Source organism: Narcine bancroftii, unplaced genomic scaffold (genome assembly GCF_036971445.1).
Source record: "Narcine bancroftii isolate sNarBan1 unplaced genomic scaffold, sNarBan1.hap1 Scaffold_154, whole genome shotgun sequence".
NCBI classification, from domain to species: domain Eukaryota; kingdom Metazoa; phylum Chordata; class Chondrichthyes; order Torpediniformes; family Narcinidae; genus Narcine; species Narcine bancroftii.
The window spans coordinates 3,208,824-3,234,112 of record NW_027211889.1 but is presented as its reverse complement, the minus strand read 5'-3'; the positions used below and the strand labels follow the sequence as shown (position 1 = coordinate 3,234,112).

The window sequence follows — 25,289 nt, the reverse complement described above, 5'->3', positions numbered from 1 at the left end:
CAGTGAAGGGGGCTGTAGGAATTCACCGGTTCGATTAATTTTTATCACCGATTCATACCGGTAGTGGCCCGCATCTTGTGGAGAAAGGTAAAGACATTACCTGGGACAATGAGGATTTGTAGGGGTTCCAGAAGGCCAAGGACGCACTGGCCAACGCCACCCTTCAGGTACACGCCAGGCCAGAAACACCCAAATTCTCACAGTAGATGCTTCCAGCACAACAGTACGAGGCACACTGGAACAATTCATCGATGGGCAATGGCAGCCCCTGGCCTTCTTTAGCAGACACCTCTGGCCACCCAAACTCAACTACAGCACCTTTGGTTGAGAGCAATTGGTGCTGTTCCTGGCAGTCAGGCACTTGAGGTATTTTTTGGAAGGTAGACAATTCAGAGTCTTCATGGACCAGAAGACATTAACTTTTGCCTTCCATAAAGTGTTGGACCCGTGGTCGGCCAGGCAGCAGCTACTCCTCTCATATGAGTCTTAGTTCACTACAGTTATTCAACACATCGTGGGTGATGCACTGCCTCACCTTGCAATCAAGTCTGTCCAGGCCCTGTCCCAGGGAATAGACTATTTCACCCTAGGAAGGTGACAGCAGGAAGACCCTGAGATCCTTGCATGCAGGACAGCAGTTTCAAGGCTCAGGCTGGAGGATGTTGCCATCGAACCTGATAAATAGACGCTCCTCTGCAACATTTCAATGGCAAACCCCGCCTCATCATGCCGGCAGCATGGAGATGACAGTTTTTTGATGAGGTGCAAAACCGAACGCACCCAGCTATCAGTCCTGTCAAAATGGCTGTCAGTAGGTTCGTCTTGCAGAGCCTCCGGAAACAGGTTGTCACTGGGCCAAGACCTGAACACTCTGCCAAATGACCAAAATGCAGACATACGTGAAGGCATCACCCCCAGACATTCAACTCATACATACGTGAAGGCATCACCCCCAGACATTCAACTCAGCACCACGTAGGTTCAGCCACGTCTACATTGACATTGTAGGGTCATTACTGGCCTCCCACGGGGCGTTATCTTCTCACCATGATTGCCTGCTCCATGAGGTTCCCCGAGGCGGTCCAGCTGGCTGACACAACCACTTGTGTCCTCCATTAAATTGGAAGCGGTTATAAATATGTAGGAGTGATTGATAATAAATGGTCTCCCTTGTAGTTGGGGTACAATGTATTTCTTGAGATCAGAGGAATCCAGGAGCCAGCACAAAGTGATCCTGTGTTTCCCAATGATTTGATAGTTGGGGTATTAGAAAGTGGATGGGCCGAAGGGTCTTCTGCTACTTCGACTGCCTCTCTTTTCTGTCCTGCGATGCTGATTGGGTGCGGCTGTGTGTTCCCTCGCTCGCTGATTGGTTGCTTCAGTTGCGCGAGCCAATGGGCTGATTCGGTGAGGCCGCTATTGGATTGGAAGCTGAAGTCGGGTTAGATTGATGGGCGGGTTCGCGGGCTGATTGGCTCTTGCTGTGAGGAGGCGGGACGTTGGTGACGGCGTCGTCTGCTCGGGGTCCGTCGCGTCGAACGGGAAGAAGTTGGCGGCAGCGCCGGGACCTTCCTCAGCCGCGCGGTCCAGGAAAGCGGGCGACCCGCAGCCCGCCGGGCCACATCTGGGATCGGCCGGTACCATCGGGGTATTTGGTGGAGCCGAGGCGTCGGTGCGAGGCCTGGTGGCGCCAACAGGGCGAGGCCGGAGGCCGCGGGTTAACTGGCAGCGGGAGGGGGAGGGGCAAGAAGGAGATTTGCACGTGTTTGATTGGAGCATGCGCGGTGGGTTCGCGACTTGGCGTTCGGTTCGCGCATGTGCGAACTGACGGCACTAAGCGGACCTTTTGCGCAAGCGCCATTTGAGTAGTCGCGCATGCGCACAGAAATTAAGATGGCTGCCCCCTGCCGATGGACACTGAGTCACAAAGTTAATTCGCACATTTTGGGTCTTACGTGCCCTGTGTCTCTGTTCTCGTTTGTCAAATCATTTGATTTTAAAAATAGGCGCTTAGACTTCAGGGCTCCTCACATGGGGGCAGAACTCCGACTTGCGACCATTGTGGGATCTGTCTGATCCTTTGGGCTCCATTACGGTCGCAAGTCGGGGAGGGCATGTCGGGTCATTGGGTCGCTTCGCAATGGATGGAAAACCAATCCATTTTCTTTGCTTCCAAATGCTCATAGAATGTGTCTGATTCCATCCGTTTTTCCTGTTGTAGAATCACATTCTTCATAAAGTTAGATGATTTTTTAAAAGTTGTATCACTTGAACAATAATGCTCCAACCCTTCTGATCCTGACGTGTTTAAAATGTAATGTTTCTCAGTTACTTGTCCGAATGCCTTAGTCACATTGAGGGGCTGAGACCAAGGGACTTTGGTGTTAACAATACAGAGTAAAGATTTCACCAATCCTTTTGAATGTATGATCTCTGGGATTTCTGGTTGTGTTTTCTATTTAGGTTGGTGTATCTTGCAGACCTGTTTGGTTGCAGCAAGTAAGAAGTTATCGCGTAGTAGCATTCGCGGCGGCAGCGCTACCAAATAAAGAGACGTCCACACAAGATAGTGTAAAACAAAGACTGACTTTACTGGTTTAAATTCCCCATGTGTGCTCCCTGGCCCCCCCACTTCTGGTGACGTACCCCTTGACATCCAGCAATGACGTCATTGCATCGTGATGTCACTCTCCAGCCGGCTGGCCGCTGCGCGGAGTGAAGGGCTCCTCAGTCCGCACATGGCGCTTGGCGCGGGTTTCTTCTTGGCAATGAAGTGGAGTCCGTGCCATCTTGGACTGTCTGTGTGTTGCTGCGATTTCGCTTTTTTTTGCTCACCCCGTTGCTTGGCGTGCTACAATCTCAGTGTTTATAATGGGGGAATTCTTTCAGTATTTCATTTACATTTGTTACAGAATTCTTCCTAGATTATCTGTGTAACATTGAAGGTTATGGGTTTTCATGAACAGCAATCATGATTCTACTCATAATTTGGTGACGAAATGGATGGGATACTTTTTTGCTAATGCCCCATGGGAATTGAAATAAAGATGAAGTGACAAACTTAGAAAGGTTTGTTTCCCCTTCTTTTTAAGCAGGATGTCCAGATGATTTTCATCTTGCTTGCTGAATTAAAATGTGATTTGTCTGTTCTTATTGGCAGCTGCCATATTGGCATTGCAAGGAGAAATGGGAAATGGGTCAGGTCCTTGGTGGTCCCAGTAATGCAATGGAGAAAGATGTCACAGGGCTGAATGTGGTTTAGGGAGAGAGAAGGTATTAATTTTTAGGAAACATATGTGGCCAGCCACCTATCAATATTTTTTCTCAAATAGAAACTCCTGCTGGTAGAAGCCATTTCCTGCTTTGAACAGGCCCAATGTGATTATCTAAGCAAATATTGTTTCGAGCCCAAAGGACCCCAAAACCCAGCAGCAATAGACATTCACCAAGACAGGTGGTTTTTAAAACAGAAGTTATTTTTAATCAACTTTAAACATGGAAATAGAATGAAACTTTAACTTAACTCTATACTTAACTAACCCAAATTAACCCCCTTCAAATTCTAAGCGCACATATTTGTAATGTTTTTAAATTTCATGAAAAGTTCTTTGGTTCACAGTTCAATCTCACTTCTCCTTCTTCCAAGTTCTCTGGATACAGGCAATTCTTCGGCTGTGCACAGAATGGAACATGTATACATTTCACCAGGTTTTGGTGCTTGAAAGGTAAATGTTTACCGCTCAGGAAGGTTCTTGTAGGGTTTGCAGAGAGTGATTTGTTGATCCAGGATTTCCACAACTGAGGGACCACCATTAGTCACCTCAATGTCTCGCTGATGAAACTTGCCCCGTCAGGGTTTTCCAGATGGTAACTTCTTTCTTTAAGCTACCACAGAGTTCCATTCCTCTTATTCCTTTGTGTGTGTTTGCCGCTACAGATTGGTGATCCTGAAGTTAAGATTTAACGAATTTGAATCATTATGGAAAAGGAGGACATTTCAACACAGCAACAACTGCCGCTGCATTGACAGTTAATGCAGTTGGGCTTCATTTGCCTCCTTTCTGGACACATCAGCCACATATTTGGTTTCTTCAAGCTGAAACCCAGTTTCATTTTTGGTTTAAAACGGCGGGAGACACAAAATTTTGGCATGTCGTGATTACATTGGGCGTAGCCACTGCATTGTGAGTAAGCAAGTTTATTGCTCATCCTCCAGCAGAAAACCAGGGCACCAGGTTCCGACAGTTTCTTCTTGACACATTGGAACTTACTTGATGAATGTGGATTTGAACATGGGAGGCCAAACTGACAAGAATCCATCAGACCTTATGAATGAGAATTTGGCATTGTCAGATGGTCCTTCCCATTGTCTGCTTTTTGAAGCCTTATTTCTGTCAAAACGTCCCGCTCACGTGGCGATACACATTGGTAACATGGATTTTCGCCATCTTCATGACGTGGCTCAAGAGGCTGACAGGCTCTATCGTACTCCTACACAAGAGTCTGCCCCAATACATCCTGTTTCTGTTGCAGAAACATCTCCCGCATCCTACCAAACTCCAGTATCTGCAGTCCAAACCAAGAAAGAGGAACATGCTGATGTACATCGAGAATGGTATTTTTACCATCGCCGCTGGGGAAACTATGCCCATAAGTGCATCCAGCCATGTACCTACTCCAAAAAGAAGTCAGGAAAAGAGAGAGCCGTAAGCTGGCATATATACAGGCCTATTGTATCTTCAGGATGATGCGGGTAAGCACAAATTTCTTGTAGACACAGGTGCTGAACTTAGTTTGCCGACGTATTTTGAAAGGACTCAAAAAACAGCACTTGACCCTGAGAGCGGCGAATGAAACTGCCATTCCAAGTTTTGGCACTAGATGAGTCGGAATAGGTGGAACCACGTTCCATTGGAATTGTGTCCTCGCTTCTGTCGCTCAACGTATTTTGGGTGGGGATTTTTTATGTTCCCACAACTTATTGGTAGACATAAAGCGTAGAAAATTCGTTTACGTCACCATCTTTCGGACATATCCACTGGCGTGCATCAAGGGGAGAGTTTCACAGCTCGGAGTACATACGTTACACAACGACGCATGTATTGCTCTACTCACTGAATTTCCCCATATTCTCATCTGAACTCCAATGCTTCAAGAATAGTCCATAGTGGGTTTCATTACACAGACACATCAGGTCCACTGGCCCATGCCAGGGCTCGGTGTCTGGTGACTGATAAATTGTGACAGAATTTAAAGCAATGGAAGAATTGGGTATCATCCGATGCTCAATGAGCCCTTGGGCCTCACCTTTGCATATGGTAGCCAAGGAGACAGGCGGATGGAGACACTGCAGCGACTACTGTAGGCTTAATGATGTCACAACACCTGACAGATAACCAATTCCACACATACAGCATTTCGCCGCTCATCTGCAATCATTGCCGCATACTTTCAAAGATTGATTTGGTTAAGGTATATCATCAGATACCGATTCATGAGAATGATATTACCAAGACAGCAATTATTATGCCGTTTGGTCTTTATGAATTCCTCAGAATGCCATTTGGTATGAATGCTGCGCAAACTTTTCAGTTGCTTATGGACGCTCTTGGCAGAGATTTAGACTTTGCGCTTATTTATTTGGACAACTTCCTTGTAGCAGTCAAAATGAGCAAGGTCACCACCTCCATTTGCACTGCCTTTTCCAATGGCTCCAAGACTTTGGACTGACAATTAACCTTGAGAAGTGTCAATTTGGCAGGTGAACCATAGAATTCTTAGGGCATAAAATTAAAGCAGATGGCATATCTCCGTTATCAGGCAAGGTAGACGACATCCATAAAATCTCCAGACCTATCACTGTCAAAGGGCTGGAGAAGTTTTTGGGAATGATAATTTTTTTATCACAGATTTATTCCCGGGATTGCTGACATCCTGCAACCCCTGTTTGGCATCATCTCTGCTCCAAACAAAAACATTACCTAGACCTCAGAAGCAGAGGCTGCATTTATATCCGCCAAAGAGGTATTAGCCAAAGCAGCAATGCTTGCGCATCCAAATCCTGAAACTGCTTTTATGCCTCAAGAACAGCTGTGTGCAGTTCTGGAACATACGTCAATGGCCATTATCAGCCCCTTGCCATCTTGAGTCGTCATCTAAGAGCAGCGGAAATGAAATACAGCGCCTTTGATCGAGAGCTATTAGCACTTTATCTGTCTATAAGGCACTTTCGTTATATCTTGTAAGGTCAACATTTCACCATATTCACAGACCATAAACCGCTCATTTTCGCCTTTAGCAAAGTCACAGATCTTTGGTTGGCAAGACAACAACTACATTTGTCCTACATTTCGTAGTTTACTACGGACATACGTCATATTTCGGGAAGGGACAATCTGGTCGCAGATGTGCTCTCTAGATCAAATGTGTGCCATATTCAAGGTGGAGTCAACATTACTGAACTGGCTGCAGCACAATCTGCGGATTCGGATATACAGGCATACAGTATAGCTATCACTGGACTCGACATTCAACAGGTGGCACCACAACATGACATTCACAATCTATCACACTCATCCATCTGGACTTCAGTCAAAGTAATGTCAAATAAGTACATGTGACATGGGCTGAAAAAAGACGTCACTCAATGGGCCCGATCGTGTATATCCTGCCAATCTGAAAATTCCGCACCAAACCAAGGCACCCCTGCAGTCATTCCCGACAACACGCAGAAGATTAGTGTATGTGCACGTGGATCTGGTTGGACCATTACCAGTATCACAGGTCATGAGGTATATTCTCATGGTAGTTGACCACTTCACACGCTGGCCAGAGGCCATTCCATTACCAGTCAGTAATACTGAGGCATATGCGAGAGCATTCATCTTAAATTGGATTGCTAGATTTGGAGTGCCGACATACATAACCGTGGAGCACAGTTCACTTTGGCATTATGGGCTTCCTTGGCTCATTTTTTCGGTACACAGTTGCACCACACTACTGCGTACCATCCGCAGTCCAATGGCCTGGTGGAACGTTTCCATCATCAACTTAAATCTTCACTGAAGGCCTGAAGCACTGGCCCCAACTGGGTCAATGAACTACCTTGGGTTCTATTAGGAGTATGAACAGCTCCAAAAGAAAATCTGTCTACATCATCTGCAGAATTGTTGTTTTGTCTGGCCCTTACAGTTCGAGGAGATATTCACTTCAGAAGCAATTCAGACATGGAATTCCTTCAGCAACTCCGTAAGGGTATTGCTAACAGCAAACCATCCTCCACCAACTGGTATGGCAAACCTCGGCAACAAGTGCCCCAATCACTACTAAACACTGAATTTGTATTTGTATGAAGACAGGTTCCAGGGGCACTGTTACTAAAACCACATGAAGGACCATTTTGTTTGATTAAGAGATATGGAGTGGTATATACATTGGACATCGGAGGGCATCCGCAGCTATTGAGCGTGGACAGACTTAAACCCGCCATACGGACCCTACTTCACCAGTTCAGTGCCATCAACCCAGGCGACATGGACGTCTGCCTAAATCAAGCTTATCTGGCATCTTAAGTTATAGTGACGATTTTGGGGGGTGTGATATAGCGAGTGCACAGCGCGGTATTGTGAACCGCCACTGTCAATTCATAGACTTAATTGACACATCGCGGGCTAACAGAGCTGGGTGCCAAAGTACAGCAAGTGGATCAGTTGAAGCCCCTGCCTAAAGGTGCGGGGCACTAATGGCTCGTAACTTTAACCTGTTGGTCCTGTGGACCAGAAGGTATTCACTAACGAGCTCATTAACAGGCAGGAATAAAAGATCTGTGTATGTCTTCAATAAACCAGTCTTGAGTTGACTACCTTTGTGTGTGTTTGCCTTTATTTAGTAACACCTACCGCAGTAGCCGCTACAGGGTATTATTTTTTTTGTTAGAAATATCTAGATCAGCACAACATTTTGGGCCAAAGGGCTTGTACCGTCCTGTAATATTCTGTTAATTCGGTTATTGCTTAACTTTGAATATCTGTTGTAAGCAATGTGAGACTTCAATAATGTAGCAAATGTGCACAGCAACATTGCAGTCAGGAGTTTGTATCTCCTGGTTGACTTGAGCTTTGTGAAGGTTTGTATCTGGATTTGAGTCGTTTGACACCCGTCGATTTCTTAAATTGTGGCTCAAAAGCAACTGAAGTATTTGGAAACATCGTCATCAGTCCTCTTTCAAACTCGTCTGAATTTCTTGGTTGAAGAAACATTGCTCTGAAGCTTACTCTGCGAGAATTTATTTTCCTCTCTTGCAGGGAGGTTTCCGAATCTGTTCCACATGATGAATCTGTTCTCTTTTCAAAGAGACAGTGGAGTGGCTATTTTCTTCTTCAATGATTTCATAAACCCAGTCAAGGGCTGAACTCAGTCACCATTTGAAAATGGTAATGTTGCAAATACAAGATTACTTTTACTTTATTCATCAAAAGTGGCCATTTCCATGGACACAACGAAGCTGCCCTCTTGATCTCAAAGAGACAGTTAGAAGTGGTCTTCCTCCTTAAAATCCACTTGTTACTCCTGGTCAAAGGAGAAGACTATGTAACTGTACCTTCTCTGACAACTGTATCTCCAACCCTCTCTTCCCTACAGGATGGACAACTTCTGCCTTTCGTTTGTAATGTTTCTCCAAAATGTCTCATCACATGACACGTGCCACCATTTCTGCCTTTGAAGTCCACTATGTCTCTTCAAAAGGATGAATCGTGAGCCAACGGACTCCAGCCTGTCTGTGCAGGAACTTGAATCAAGAACTTGCTTATTCGAACCGCTGCCATCTCTCAGCACTCTATTGACTCAGTTTCAATTTCAATTTTAAGAACACAGATAATCAACAGATGGTCTCTCGGTTTGACCAGCAGTCTTTCCTGACTACACAAATTCTTCAGCTTTTCATGGTAAACACGCCATTGTTCTCAGTATCTCAAGAACCATTAAAACTTGCATTTTAAGTATGAGCTGTTTTGTGAAGTGTTTGTGTTTGTGACCTACACAACTCCTACAATCCATCTCTTTCAAAAACATGTCAATATACAATATTTAAATATATAATCTGTCACAGGTCAGATGGAGCATAGGAGTTGTGATAAAATCAATGGTGTCCTTGCAAAGAAAAAGTGGGGAGAGATATAATCCAGGTAGCTCTGGCGAGTTGAGTTTGTAATAGTTTGAAACTTGAACGTCTCTCTCTATTTCAGGAGACAATTTACTGTCAGGTAATTAAAAAATGTCATATCAGACAAAATTATTTTTTTCCTGCTGTGAGGCAGATAGATTTGCCATTGGCAGAAATTGCCTGAAATGCAAATTTGGCACCTGAATATTCAAATATTAGGCTTCAATTTATAATAATGCCCTTTCCATCCTTCTAGACATACGAGATTCTCCTCAAAGTTGAAAATGTTTTTATTTAGATGTGTTGGATCTAACCAGATGTGGGCATCTGGAGAAAGCAGTCAAGGAACTCACACCAGGCTGTGGATTGCTAGAGACTGGTTCAAAACTGGCTAAAAGAGTATCAGGTATCAGACTTGTGATATGAGTGGGTGGTAATTGGTTCCTAATTGTGTCAGAGGTTCAAAACAGGAGGTCACATTGCCAATGACTTGGATTGGTCTGTGAGCATTGAAAGAGAATCCACAGACCCTCAGTGACTTGGCCCAGAGTTCGGGATGGTGGGTGGAGAGCATGACTGTCTTTTTCTTCTTTCTCTGACAGGCTCCTTCAGCAGCAGAATCCCTCACTGGTCTGCTTCCATAGTCACTGACCTGTGGATTCAATCCTCTGCTTCTCAGATGTTGATGGTGTGTGGTCTTCCTGTTTTCTGGTGCCCTGTGTTAGTTTTCCGCTTCCCCAGAGTTCGCGGTGGCGACGAAAACCAACACATCTAAATAAAAAATTTTACAACTTTGAGGAGAATCTCATATGTCTAGAAGGATGGAAAGGGTATTATTATAAATTGAAGCCTAATATTTGAATATTCAGGTGCCAAATTTGCAAAAAATATAGAGTATATATTTCTCAAACTAATGTCATTTTTTTCAAAGGAATAAAACTTTGAAATTTTGCATGTCATCTTGGCATCCCTAAAAATATATCTGATTTCCGAGTAAGTGAAATACATTTCCTCATCACCGCTAACATTAATTTAACAAATTTCAATTGATACTTTAATAATTTAAATTTGATCCTTGTTCCTTCAATATTTCCTAATAAGGGTAAGGTTGGATTTTGCAGAAAAACAACTCCTGTAACTTGTTCCAAAAAAATTGTAATTCTCCCCAAAAAGATCTTGCATAAGGACAAAGCTAGGTTGAATGCAAGGAAGTTGCTACATCTTCACCACCCCTAAAACATTGATCTGATAATTCTGAGTTTATTCTATTCAATTTCTCTGGTGTAAGAAGTAACTGTAGAAGAAAAAAAACTAGTTGTGAATTCCTTCATCACTGCTGCGGTGTGGAACTCTGGTCAATAGATCCAAAATGCTGAGTTGAAGTGAATTAATACAACTCCCTTGGATCATGTGATCTCTGTGGCCAAATTATCTTCCTGTAGAGTTTTTCATATCCAACTGCCTGAGTCACTTGACTCCAAGTGCAGCTTCAGATAAAATCCTTGCTGACATCTGCTACATTACTGATGTAAAAAGAATTAAACTGAACTAATTTATGTCTTACATTGAGATCCTTATATGGATCTACCCATATTTGCCAATCAATTACAATATTCAGATCCATTTCCCACCTTTGTCTCGACTTAAGAACTCCTCATTTAAAAGTTCCTACTTGTAATGAAGAGGCCATCATCGAAGTAAATTTTTTAACATTTCCTCTAGGAGGAATTTTTATTTCAGTACAACATGGTTGGTCCGAACATATCCTTCAAATATGTTCTTAGTTAGAAATAGCAAAAAAGATTGCTATGAGTTATATGATATTTATTTCTCAGTTGCTCTGATGACATTAATTGACCCCTTTCATAACAATCTTCCACATTTATAATCCCCTTACGAAACCAGCTATCCAGAAATTGATGATCTTTTGAAAAAAATACGATGATTTTGAATCAAAGCCATTCTAGGTGATGAACATTCACTTACACCAATTTAATCATTTATTTTATTCCAGATATTAATCAAATGTTTCAAAATAGTGTATCTTTATCACCAACCATTAATATCAAATCCCACTTGTACATCACATCTTCTGCTTTTCTCTCTCCTATTTTATTTGATGGCAATGTTTCCCTTTCAAAAAAGGAAGCAGGAAATCTCATTTGAGCTGCTCGATAACAATTTTTACAATGAGGAAGCTGTAGTCCTGTCAATGCAGAATTTGCATTGGGTCACTTGTAACATGGGATTCAATCGGAAATGTGTTCACATGACATAAAACCACTATGCAGACTGTTTTCTACGAATAGAATACAAGAGGAGGGTTGTCTAGGTCTTCCACAGGATTTAGATCACAAGATATAGGAGCAGAAGTAGGCCCATCGAGTCTGTTCCACCATTCTTCCACTCAGCCCCACTGCCCAACTTTCTCCCCATAACACTTGATTCCTTGATTAATCAAATACCTGTCAATCTCTGCCTTAAATACACCCAATGACCTCAGTTTCACAGATTCACAACCCATTGACAAAATCAATTTTTGCACATCTGTTTTATCACCTTTTTATCCTGAAATTATGCTCTCTTGTCGTAGAATCACCTACCATGGGAAGCATCTTTGGCATATCTTCCAGCATTTGAAATGCCTCTTAGGTCCCCCTTATCCTTCTGTACTCCAACTAGTACAGTCGAAGAGTCAACAATTGTTCCTCATACACTAACCCTTTCATTCCTGATATTCAAGTAAATCATCTCTGAACCTTCTCCAACACCAGCACATCTTTTCTCAAATACGGCATCCAAAACTCTAATACTGATTGAATGGAAAGGAATTCTCCAATGACACATACACAACAGTTAAATGATATTTACAAAAAAAATATTGAAGAGTAAATTAATAACTTTCAAAAGATGCCAGGACCGTTTAATGGACTATTATCATAACCTAAAAAATTAGGGTTGTTCAGAAGCTTGCTGCAGTGTTACGAGACCGGAGGATCTCAAAACCCAGCAGCAATAGATATTCACCAGAAAAATGGTTACTTAAACAAAAGTTGATTTTAATTATCTTTAAACATGAACATGGAATTACACTTTAACTTATCACTATTTTACTACTTGAACTTACTTTATCTAACTTAACCCCCTTCTAATTCTAAGTGCACATGTGTGTAATGTGTGTGTAAGTTCAGAAAAGTTCTTTGGTTCACAGTCTCATTCCTCCAAATTCACTGGTTGCAGGCCATTCTTACACTGTGCCCAGAATTTAACATATATAAAGTTCACCAGGCTATGGTGCTCGAAAGGTAAATGTTTACCGTTCAGGAAGGTTTATGTTGGTTTTCAGAGAGAGGTGTGTTTTTCAGGGAAGTATTAGGGTGTTTTTGACTCAATGTACCAGCATCTGAAGTCCGTTATCTCTTCAGAAAGCTTTGATAGCTTTAGCGTGGAGAAGTGCTGAGCCAGGACTTTGCAGGTATTTAAGGGTGTGTGTGGGCAGGGTTTGTTCTGGACCAACAATCTCACCAAATGACTCTGCTTGAAATCAAGATTCAAACCATTTTGAGAAAAACAACAGGAATTGTTCAACAAGAGCCTGGTGTTCCCTGATGAGTTTTCTTTCAATAGTGGAAATGATTTTTTTTAAAAGCCCGTTAATCTTCCTGATACAGATCTTTGTATTTAACTGTCGGGTTGCAACCTGTTGTTAACTTGGAGGTCTTTAATGGGGTTACTGGGAGGAATCTTTGCTTTAACCAACCAGTTCTATTGCAATTTTCCAGCTGTAGGATGCAGTGCAGTTGCTTGCAAGTTTAGCAAGTGGGATTAAGATGTGAAACTACAAGTCACAGCACCATTTTTGTTTTTGAAAATGCAAATATGAAAATTTTAACTTTGGTCTCCTTGGTTTGCTGAAGTTTACAGAGGAGATGTTGGGTCAAGCTGAGAAGACAGTGTTGGATGCCCATTTGGTGAATCTGCTGGGCAAAGCAGAAAGCACAAAACGAGGGTCTAACAAAATAATGAAGCAGACTGAAGTGCCATTGAACCAAATCCAAGTAAAGAATTTAATTTTGTGCGGCGTACTTAAGAGACCTATTTAAATGAACAAAATCTGATTAGAATAGAAGTTTATGGAATGTTTTGAAGTTGCCACAAAAAAATGGAGCATATAAATTAGATGTTGTAAATAAGAGAAATGAACAATACAAAGAGCCTGGTGTCACAGTATCTGCCTCACTCTAATGCACATCACCACTAAACCTTCTTCCCACTGTGAATCTGGTGTCACAGTATCTGACACAGTTAATCGTACATCACTGTTAAACCTCCTCATTGCTCTGAACCCGGTGTCACAGTTTCTGTCTCAGTGCACCATACATCACCGTTAAATCTCCCCACTGTGAAGCTGGTGTCACAGTATCTGACAACGTTTATTACTGTTTTATAGTTTACATTACTGTTATACTTTCTCACCACTGTGAACTCAGTGTCACAGAATATGTCTCATTGTACCATACATCCTTGTTAAACCTTCTCCCCTGTGAAACTGGTGTCACAGTATCTGCCTCAATACATCATCTTTAAACATTCTTCCCATTGTGAACCAGGTGTCACAGTATCTAATACAGTTTTTTGCACATTATTGTTAAACGTTTTCACTGATGTGAACCCATTGTCTTAGTATCGATCTCACTCTACCGTACACCACCGTTAAACAATCTACCCACTGTGAAACTGGTGTCAATGTATCTTCCACAGTTTATAGTACATCACTGTTAAAGCTTTCCACTACTGTGAACTTGGTGTCACAGTATCTGCCAAAGTCTAACTTACATCACCAGTAAACCTTCTACCCACTGTGAGCCTGGTGTTACAGCATCTGCCACAGTTTATCGTACACCCATTAAACATTCTCGCCACTATGAACACGGTGTCACAGTATCTGCCTCAGTTCACCATACATCACCGTTAAACCTTATCCCCAATGTGGACCTAGTGTCACAGTATCTATCTCAAATGACCATACATTACCACTAAACCTTCTTCACACTGTGAACCTGGTGTCACAGTATCTGACACTTTATCATACATTACTGTTTAACCTTTTCATTCTGTGAATCTTGTGTCACAGTATCAAACTCAGTCTACCATTTATCATCATTAAAGCTTCTCCTCACTGTGGACCTAGTGTCACGGTATCTATCTCAAATTAGCATTCATCACCAGTAAGCTTTCTTCAGACTGTGAACCTGGTGTCACAGTATCTGACACAGTTTCTTGTACATTATGGTTAAACCTTTTCGTGCTGTGAACGTTGTGTCATAGTATCAGACTCAGTCAACCATTCATCATCGTTTAAGCTTTTCCCCCTGTAAACCTGGTGTCACAGTACTGCCCTAGTCTAGCGTACATCACCGATAAAATACCTTTTCACTACTGTGACCTCGGTGTCACAAAATCTGCCAAAGTCTACCGTATACCACGTTAAACATTCTCCCCAGTGTGAACCTGCTGTCACAGTATCTGACACAGGTTATCGTACATTATTGTTAAACCTTTTTCTAATGTGAATCCATTGTCTTAGTATCTATCTCAGTCTATCGTACATCTCCGTTGAACAATCTCCCCACTGTGAAGCTGGTGTCAGAGTATCTGCCTCTGTCTATTGTATCCCACCATTAAACATTCTCCCAACAGTGAAACCAGTGTCACTTTATCTGCCACAGTTTACCGTACATCATTGTTTATCCTCAACCCCCTGTGTACCCAGTGTCACAGTATCTGCCTCAGTCTACCATAGTTAAATCTTCTTCCAACCGTGACCCTGGGGTCACAGTCTCTTCCACACTTGATTATACATCACTGAAAAACCTTCTCCTCATTGTGAATCCGGTGTCACAGTATCTGCCTCTGTCTTCTGTCATCACCATTAAACCACTCACCACTGTGAACCTGGTGTCAGTTTATCTGCCACAGCTTATTTTTCATCACCCTATATTCTTTTTCCCATTGTAAACCCGGTGTCACGGTATCTGTTTCAGACTCCCCTAAATCACCGTTGAACCTTCTACTCACTGTGTACCCAGAGTCTCAGTATATGCCTCAGTCTACCGAACATCACAATTAAAATGTCTCCCCACTGTTAAATCTGTGTCACGGTATCTGCAACAATGTATCGCGTTTCACGTTTAAACCTCGTCCACACTGTGAACGTGGTGTCACAGTACCTACCACAGTTCGTCGAACCTCAACGTTAAACCATCTCACTAATGTGAACCCAGTTTCACAGTATTCGGCTCCGTCACTGTACATCACTGTTAAACCTTCTACCCACTGTGAACCCGGTACAACAGTATCGGTCTCAGTCTACATTAAATCAATGTTAAACCTTATCCCCACTGTGCACCTGGTGTCACAGAACCTGGTACAGTTTATCGTTAAACTTGTTAAACCTTCTCACTACTGTAAAACCGGTATCACTGTATCTGCAACAGTGTATCGTATAAAACCGTTAAACCTCCTTCCCACTGTGAACCTGGTGTCACAGCAGTATCTGACAGTTTATCATGCGTCACTGATGAACCTCCCCACTATGAATCTGGTGTAACAGTATCTACCTCAGACTCCCATAAAACACCATGAAATATTTTCCCCACTGTGTACCCGGTGTCACAGTACAAGCCTCAGTCTACCAAATATCAGCATTAAGCCTTCTCCCCGCTATGAAAATGGTGTCACAGTATCTACCTCAGTCAAACTTACATCACTGTTAAACCTTCTTCATACTGTGAACCTGGTGAAATAATATCTCCCTAAGTCTCCCGAAAATCACCATTAGAATTTCTCCCCACTGTTAACTCTGTGTCACGGTATCTGCAACAATGTATTGCGTTTCACCTTTAAACCTCTTCCACACTGTGAAACTGGTGTTACAGTACCTGTCACAGTTCATTGAACCTCAACGTTAAACTATCTCACTAATGTAAACCCAGTTTCACAGTATCCGTCTCAATCTACCATACATCACCATTAAACCTTCTACCCACTGTGAACCCGGCATAACAGTATATGCCAGAGTTTATTTTGTATCACTGATAAATCTTCTCCCCACTGTGAACCTGGTTTTCACAGTATCTGACACAGTTTATCATTCATCACTGATAAACCTTCTCATTGATCTGAATCCGGTGTCACAGTTTCTGTCTCAGTGCGCCATACATCACGTTAAAGCTGTCTCCCACGGTTCCCCACTGTTTCCCACCAGTTCCCCACTTTTCCCCATGGCTGCCCACTGTTCCACTCATTTCCCAATCTGTTCCCTACTGTTCCCCCATTCTCTACAGTTCGCTATCTGTTCACCACTGCTCCCCACTATTCACCTCTGTTCTCCACTGTTCCTCAGTGATCCCCACTTTTCCCCATCTCTTCCATCCATTCATAATTTTTTCCCACTGTTGCCCTCAATACACCATTGTTCCCCAACAGTTCCCCTCTGTTCCTCACTGTTCCCCACCTGTCACACACTTTTGACCAATGTTCCACACTTTCTCCAATGTTCGCCTTTTGTTCCCCATTGCTCTCCCCTGTTACCCTGTGTTCCCCTCTGTTCCCCACAGTTCTTCACTGTTCCCCACTTTTCTCCAGCTGTTCCTGAACTGTTCCCCACTGTTACCCTCTGTTCCCTATTGTTCTCCATTTCTCCCACTTTTCCTTACTGTTCCACATCTCTTCCCCACTGTTCCCCACAGATCCCAACTGTTACCAACTGTACCCCATGGTTCCCCATTGTTGCCCATCAGATGCTCCTCTTTCCAATCTATGCCCCATTTTTCCACATTGTTTCTCACAGTTCTCCACTGTTCACCATCTGTTCCCCACTGCTCCCCAGAATTACCCACTGTTCCCCATGGGTCCAATCTGTTCCCCAGCTGTCCCCCCCTGTTCCACACTCTTCCCTACATTTCCCCACTGTTCTGCATCTGTTCTGCCAAGTGCAAGTGAGGACAAAAATGGAAGGTTAAGACAAATTAATGTGTGGCTGAGGGGTTGGTGTAAAAAACAGGGTTTTGGCTTCTTGGACCATTGGGGTTTCTTTTGGGGAAGACATTACTTTTACAAAAAGGATGGGTTACACCTAAACCCAAAAGGTGTCACTATATTGGCAGCTAGGTTTGGTGCAGCCATCGGATGCGGTTTAAACTAATTTGGCACTGGGATGGGAACCTGTATGATAAGCAAAGGACAGGAAAGATAAAATAGGAAAAGTTGGGTTAGGCAGTGAAAGTAAAAATCAGAAAGAGCAAGGAGGGTGAAAAAAGCAAATCTGAAGGCTTTATATGTTAATGCAAGAAGCATTAGGAACAAGGAAGATGAATTAGCTGTGGAAATTGAGACAAATAAATACGATTTGATTGGGATTACAAAGCATGGCTGCAAGGTGGGAAAGCCTGGGAACTTAACATCCCGGGGTATACAATATTTAGGAGGGGTAGACAAGAAAGAAAAGGGGATGGGGTAGCTTTGATGATGAGAGAAGGAACCGACTCAATTGACATGAAGGATATTAACTCGGAAGATACGGAATCTATATGGGTAGAACTGAGGAATAGCAAGGGGTGGAAAACGTTGGTGGAGATGGTCTATAGGCCTCCAAATAGTAATGTAGAGGTGAGGGAAGGCATAATAAGGGAAATTAGAGAAACGTGCAATAAGGGAACAGCTGTCATTATGGGAGACTTTAATTTACATATCGATTGGACTAGTCAAATTAGTAAAAATACTGAGGAGAAAGATTTCCTTGAATGTTTACGGGATGGTTATCTAGACCAATATGTCGAGGAACCAACTCGGGAGCAGGCCATTTTAGACTGGGTATTATGCAATGAAAAGGGGCTAATCTGCAATCTTGTTGTACGATGCCCTTTGGGTAGGAGCGATCACACTATGATTGAATTCTCACTCAACATGGAGAGTGAAGAAATAATAACCGAGACCAGGGTCCTGAATTTAAATAAAGTGAATTATGATGGTATGAGACGGGAGTTGAGTAAGATTGATTGGGTGGTTTATGGGGTGGGGGGGGGAGGTGTTGACGGTGGATAGACAATGGAAAGCATTCAAAGATCTAAAGGAAGAATTGCAGAAATCGTTTATACATAAAAGTAAACCAAGAAAGGTGACTCAACCGTTGATAACAAGGGGAATTAGAGACAGCATTAGGTCCAAAGGGAGAGCATATCAATTGGTCAAAAAAAGTACCAAATGCGAAGACTGGGAACAGTTCAAGATGCAGCAAAGGAGGAGAAAGGGATTAATCAAGAGGGAAAAAAAAATTATGAAAGTAAGCTTGCGGCAAACATAAAAACCAACTGCAAAAGCTTTTATAGATATGTCAAGAGGAAAAGATTGGTGAAATCCAGAGTAGGTCCCTTTCAGTCAGAATCAGGGGAATATATAATGGAGAATAAGGAAATGCAGACCAATTAAATTCTTACTTTAGATCTGTTTTAACAAGAGAGGATACAAATAACCTCTGAAGGATGTTGGGAAACATACAAGGGAGGAGCTGAAATAAATCAGTATTTCTAAGGACATGGTCTTGGGAAAATTGAAGGGATTGAAGGCCAATAAATCCCAAGGGCCTGATAATCTACATTCTTGGGTACTTAAAGAAGTGGACATTCAGATAGTAGATGCTTTAAAATTATTTTCCAGAACTCGATAGACTCAAGATCATGGATTGGAGGGTAGCTAATGTTACCCCACTATTTATAAAGTGGGGTAGAGAAAAAGTGGGGAATTATAGGCCAGTGAGCCTTACATCAGTAGTGGGCAAAATGATGGAATCCATTATTAAGGATGTAATAGCGAAGCATATGACTAGCAGAGAAGGAATCGGACAGAGTCAACATGGATTTACAAAAGGTAAATCGTGCTTGACAAATCTATTGGAATTCTTTGAGATGGTGACAGGTAAAATAGATGGAGGAGAGCCAGTGGATGTGGTGTACCTGGATTTCCAAAAGGCCTCGATAAGTTCCACATAAATGACTGGCATGCAAAATCAAGGCTCATGGGATTGGGGGCAAAGTATTGATGTGGATTGAGAACTGGCTGGCAGATAGAAGACAGAAGGTTGGGATAAACGGCACATTTTCTGAGTGGCAGGCGGTGACCAATGGGGTGCCACAGGGATCTGTACTGGGACCCCAGCTGTTCACAATTTACATTAATGATTTAGATGAGGGGATTGGATGTAATATCTCCAAATTTGCAGACGACACTAAGCTAGGAGTGGTTGTGTGCACAGAAGAGGGGGTCAGGAAGCTCCAGTGTGATTTGGATAAATTGGGGGACTGGGTAGATACATGGCAAATGTACTACAATGTGGATAAATGTGAGGTTATCCACTTTGGTAATACAAACCAGAGGGCAGATTACTTTTGAATGGCAATAGATTGGGAGATGGGGAAGTGCAGAGAGACCTAGGGGTTCTTGTGCACCAGTCACTGAAGGCGAGCATGCAGGCGGTTAAAAAGGCAAATGGTATGTTGGCCTTCATATCAAGAGGATTTGAGTATAGGAATAAGGATACCTTACTGCAGTTGTACAGAGCCCTGGTGAGACCACTCCTTGAGTATTGTGTGCAGGTTTGGTCGCCTTATCTGAGGAAGGATGTTTTTGCAATGGAGGGAGTGCAAAGGCAATTCACCAGGCTGATACCTGGAATGACAGGAATAACTTCTGAGGAAAGATTGCACAATTTGCGATTGTACTCTCTGGAGTTTAGAAGATTGAGAGGGGATCTCATAGAGACATATAAAATTCTGGCAGGACTGGACAGAATGGATGGGAAGGGATATTTCCAATGGTGGGGGAGTCCAGAACCCAGGGCCATGGTTCGAGGATAATAGGCAAACCATTTAGAACCGAGATGAGGAGGAATTTCTTTACCCAGAGGGTGGTGAATCTGTGGAATTCATTGCCACAGAGGGCAGTAGAGGCAGGTTCATTGAATATATTTAAGAGGGAATTGGATATTTTTCTTCAGTATAAGGGAATTCGGGGTTATGGAGAGAAGGCGGTGACGGGGTACTGAACTTTAAAATCAGCCATGATCTCATTGAATGGCGGAGATGGCTCGAAGGGCCTAATGACCTACTCCTGCTCCGATCTTCTATGTTTCTGTTTCTCCCCTGTTGCCCATTTTCCCCAATCTTCCCCCCCACAGTTCTACACTGCTCCCCACTGTGCCTCTCTGTTCCTCATTCTTCCCCTCTTCCCCATAGTTCTTCACTGTTCCCCACTGTTCCATAGTGTTGACATTGTTCCCCATTGTTCTCCATGGGTCCATAGTGTTCCCCATCATTTCCTAATCTGCTTCCCACTGTTCCCCACAGTTCCCCTGTTCTCCATTTGAACCCCCTGCTCCACACTGTTCCCTATTTTTCCCCACTATTCTGCATCTGTTCCACCCTGCTCCCCACTGTTCTCCAGCTGTCCCCATTCCACATTTATCCCACTATTCCCCAACTATTCTCCACTAATCCCGACTTTTCCCTTCTGTTCCCAGCTGTTCCCCATCTGTTACCAACATTTGTCCACTGTTACTCGCTTGTTCTCCACTGTTCGACACCTGTTCTCCACTGTGCCCCACTATGCCCCTCTGTTCCCCACTGCTCCTCATTCTTCCCCCTGTTGAGAAACAGCTGGGGAACAGAGGGGCAGAGTGGAGAACAGAGGGGAAAAGTGGGGAACTGTGGGGAATAGTCAGGAACAGGTGTGAACCACTGGGGAACAGAGGTATATATGGGGAACAGATGGGGAACAGTGGAGAACATTGGGAAAAATGGGCAACAGTGCAGAACAGTTGATGGGGAACAGTGGGTTAAATGGGGAACAGAAGGCAAAAGTGGGGAACAGTGGGAATAATGCAGAACAGTGGGGAAAAGTAGGGAACAGAATGGAACCGGGGGGACAGCTGGAGACCAGTGTGGAACCGTGGGTAACACTGTAGAACAATGGGGATCGGAAGGGAATAGTGGGGAGCGGGGGGGGGATCAATGAGGAAAGGAGAACAGTGGGGAACAATGTTCTGCACTGTTCCCAACGTACCCCATGGTTCCTCATTGTTGACCAGCAGAAGCTCATCTGTTTTCCAACTGTGCCCCACTTTTCCACACTGTTTCCCACAGTATTCCACTGTTCACCATCCATTCCCCACCATGAAATATAAAGTGTTCACAATTCTTACTCTGGAGACAAAGTTTTGAAGAACAGGTTCATATTTATTTCGAGTCTGCAGAGTCGGGTGTCCCTGGTCTGGGGACATACCGGAAGTTCAGAATCATCACTCTTTTGTACAGTCCCGCGCTCAACATCACCCCACCTTCATTTACCTTCTTCCAATCAGAATCCCAATACATTATAACATTTTCCTTCTCCCTTCCATCAATCCAGGTATCACTCAGTTCTTCCCTCTTCATACATTGCCTGTTCATGTCTCTATGAGGCAATCGCAGTACTAGCTATAGACTATCTTAGGTCACTGTACCAACCTGAACCAGTTCCTTGCATCCTTGGGGCTTGAGATAAGAAGGGGCCCACTGGCTAGTACTGTCTACTCTCAAGCTCTTATCTACATACTTTGCATTCCATCATTTTTCACAGAATGGTGCGAGTTTAAACACATTCAACCATTTTTCACAATTCCTCCTTTTTTCTCTTTATCATGTATTTCTGATTAAACTGCATTATTGTTCACCTTTTGTTTCCTCAAATTGTACGAGTTGAATTTGTCGTTGTTCATCTGCCATGGGATTTTTTAATACCACCTGCTTCGCCCCAATAGCTGAGCAAATGGATCTCATGATAAAACATCGTAGGATGGCTGATCCAATCAATAAGCCCACTAGAATCATTCAGCCAGATATAGCAGAGTGCATTAACCATGGCACCCAACCTCCGAATTTCCAATCTCCCCATGTCCAATCACCTCCTTTTTCATATTTATCTCTAGTCTCCTTGATCTTCTCTCTACACTTTTTAATATGGACCTCCAAATCCGAGATATTAGCTGATTCATCCGGGATGTATGTGTAACATTCAGAACCAATTAAAGCACAAGTCCCCCCTCTCTCTACCAAGGGCCATGCATTTTTGGAGGACTGTGAGTTGCATGGTGGCCATTTCTGTATTTATTGCCCGGACTTGGGATTGGACTTCCCCAAGTACCAGGTTCGTATTATTTACTAGTTCATCTAGGGTGGCTGCTATTCTTGAATCTCAACCGCACTTTGTGCAGCTCCATATGTTGGGAAAAACCTCCACATGAGACGATCTCCTTCAGTCACCCTTTTGCTTTTCCCATGGGACAAGCCTAGCACAGGTAGCTGGTTAAGTTAACGGACATGGGGAATTAAGTAAGCCAGGTAACAACATCCACTCCAACCTTTAGGTGTACAGGTCAATATAAATCCTTTTGTCTGATTCCAACATTCCTTTTCTCCGGGTAACCATGAATAAATTTTACGTCCACACACCCAATATGTGCCCTTTACCGGGTGCGGGATTCACAGTCATGTGACGGTCCAATTCTTCATGAAATTGTAAACTCCTAGTTGGTTTCTCAAAAGGAAGCAACTCTCCAGACTGAGGAGTTGGTGACTTTGTTGGTTTTGGTCGTATCGACCACCCTTTGTATTTATCTTCAGTGGTTGGATCACTGTTGCTGGGCAAGGTCTATATATCAAATAATTTGTGTAGGGAGAGAGGGATTGCTACTAAGGGGACTCCTGACTTGCCATGGTGTGGTATTTTCGCAGAAACCCAACAATCTGTTTGATTTTGGTTCTTAGCATAGTTAGTACATAGAGAGATAAAATAATTTTTAGGTTCATCACGCAAAGTTATGATATGTATAAGTCAAATTGAAATAGTAAGCGGAAAAGTTTCATTATTGTAGTTTTCTTTTCTGTTCCTTTTTACTCCTCTTTCCTTCCTTCTGTGGAACTTTTTTAAAGTTTTTTTTCTTCACACTTTGAGTCATATTCACCAACATACCCACAAACGTTTCCCTCTAGAATATATAGTGTCATTTTTTTCCCCTTTTCCCCCCTCCCTTCCCTCCCTCCTTCCCACCCCCCTCCCCACCCACTAAACATTCAACATATACAATGCAATAAACCCATGAAACAATGTCATCACACAATGAAATAGACAAGAAAATTGTGTAATCTACTTTTACACACTGGGTCAGTTCATTTCGTCTACTTCTCATTCTGTCATTTTAAGGGGTGGTGGTCCGCGGTAGGACCTCTCTGTTGTTTTCCATGTACGGTTCCCAAATTTGTTCGAATACTGTGATGTTATTTCTTAAATTATATGTTATTTTTCCAATGGAATACATTTATTCATTTCCATGTACCATTGCGGTATTCTCAGGCGATCTTCTGATTTCCAGGTTGACATTGTATATTTTCTTGCTACAGCTAAGGCTATCATAATAAATCATTTTTGCGCTTCATCCAAATCGAGGCCACGTTCTTTACTTCTTATATTACTTAGAAGAAAGATCTCTGGATTTTTTGATATGTTATTTTTTGTGATTTTATTTAATACCTGATTTAGATCTTCCCAAAACCTTTCCACTTTCTCACATGCCCAAATTGAAATCTACTGTTGTTCCCGTTTCCTTCTTACAGCGAAAACATCTATCTGATACTGTTGGGGCCCATTAATTTAACTTTCAGCATGTGTCCACCCCTTTTCCTTTGTTCAGTCTGATTTTTCTGTGGTCAATAGTACTAGATATGGTCTGTTCCACCGGGGCTGAAGCTTTTCTTCTTTCCATGAATTGATCAGGACCCAGTCACCAGCATTCACAGAGTGGATAGGGAAATCCAGAGGTGGGCTCTGCACCAGCAGAACCTTAGCTTTTAAATCTGCAAGAGAACGAGAGACTGCCAGTAAATAATTCTTTAAAAACACATCATTATTTTTGACTGTAGGTATTCCTTCTATCTTCCCCAAATATGGGAGTCCAAATAACATCTCGTAAGGGGATATTTTAATGTTTTGTCATGGGGCTGTCCGAATTCTGAGAAGAGTTATTGGTAAGCACTTGGTCCAGGGTAATTTAGTCTCTTCTTTTAGTTATGTAATTTGCATTTTTAAAGTGGCATTCATTTGTTCCACTCTGGATGCCTTGGAGTATGCAGCTTCCATTTTATCCCTAAGGTTTCACAGACCAGGCTGTAAATTTTAGAAGCGAAGTGCTTTCCCCGATCTGAATTGATGGATTCGGCTATTCCATATCGGGGTACAATTTTTTCCAGAATTATAAGCTTGTTCAGTGGCATTGACGGTGGGGAACGCTTCAACCCATCTCGTGAAATGGTCCACTACTGCTAGTAGAAATTTCCATCGCTGGACCTTAGGGAGTTTGGTGAAATCCACTTGTATCCGCTGAAATGGCCAGATTGCTAAAGGTGGTCCTCCTCCAGGCATAGCTTTCATAACTTTCTTATTAACCTTTAAACAGATCACACAGCGGTTCACTGCCTGTCTTGCTAGGATATAGACTCCTCTGCAGGCATGTTTGTAAGAATGCATCACACAGTGCTTGCACTCCCCAGTGGGAGCCTGAGTGTAGTTCTCCTAGTATCTGCTGGGTGATTTCTTTATTTAACAATTGTCTTCCATTGGGGAGCCACCATTTTCCGTCTTCTTTGCTCCCATCTTTTCCATTTTTTTTTTCTTCAGGGAGGGAAAAGATAAGACCTTCTTCAGCCCTTCTCTGAGAGGTATCAGAGCCATCAGGTGGATGTACTTTTCCTGATCGTGCCGCTTGTTGGGTCAGTTCATCAGCCATCCGATTTCCTCGTGCTTTTGGTGAGTTCCCCTTCTGATGACCTGGTACATGTACTGTGGCAATTCTTTCTGGTTTGATTAATGTTTCCAAAGTCTTTTCAGTTAGTTGCTCATGAGCCAGTTCTTTTCCTCTTGTTGTTATCATCTCTCGTTCTTTCCAAATTTTCCTAAATGTGTGTACCACTCCAAATGCATATTTCAAATCTGTATATATGTACCTTCCTGCCCTCCCAACAGTTCCCACAAGTCCCCA

General features: G+C 42.9%; 1 long non-coding RNA gene across 1 annotated transcript in view; it reads left to right on the top strand.

The window, feature by feature from the left end:
* Positions 1–1,512: 1,512 nt before the first annotated feature.
* Positions 1,513–25,289, top strand: part of LOC138750494 (uncharacterized) — a 377,387-nt gene continuing 353,610 nt past the window's right edge. The window contains exons 1-2 of the long non-coding RNA XR_011349364.1: positions 1,513–1,637; positions 24,929–25,057. This is a non-coding gene — a long non-coding RNA (uncharacterized lncRNA). The remainder of the gene's footprint in view (positions 1,638–24,928; positions 25,058–25,289) is intronic.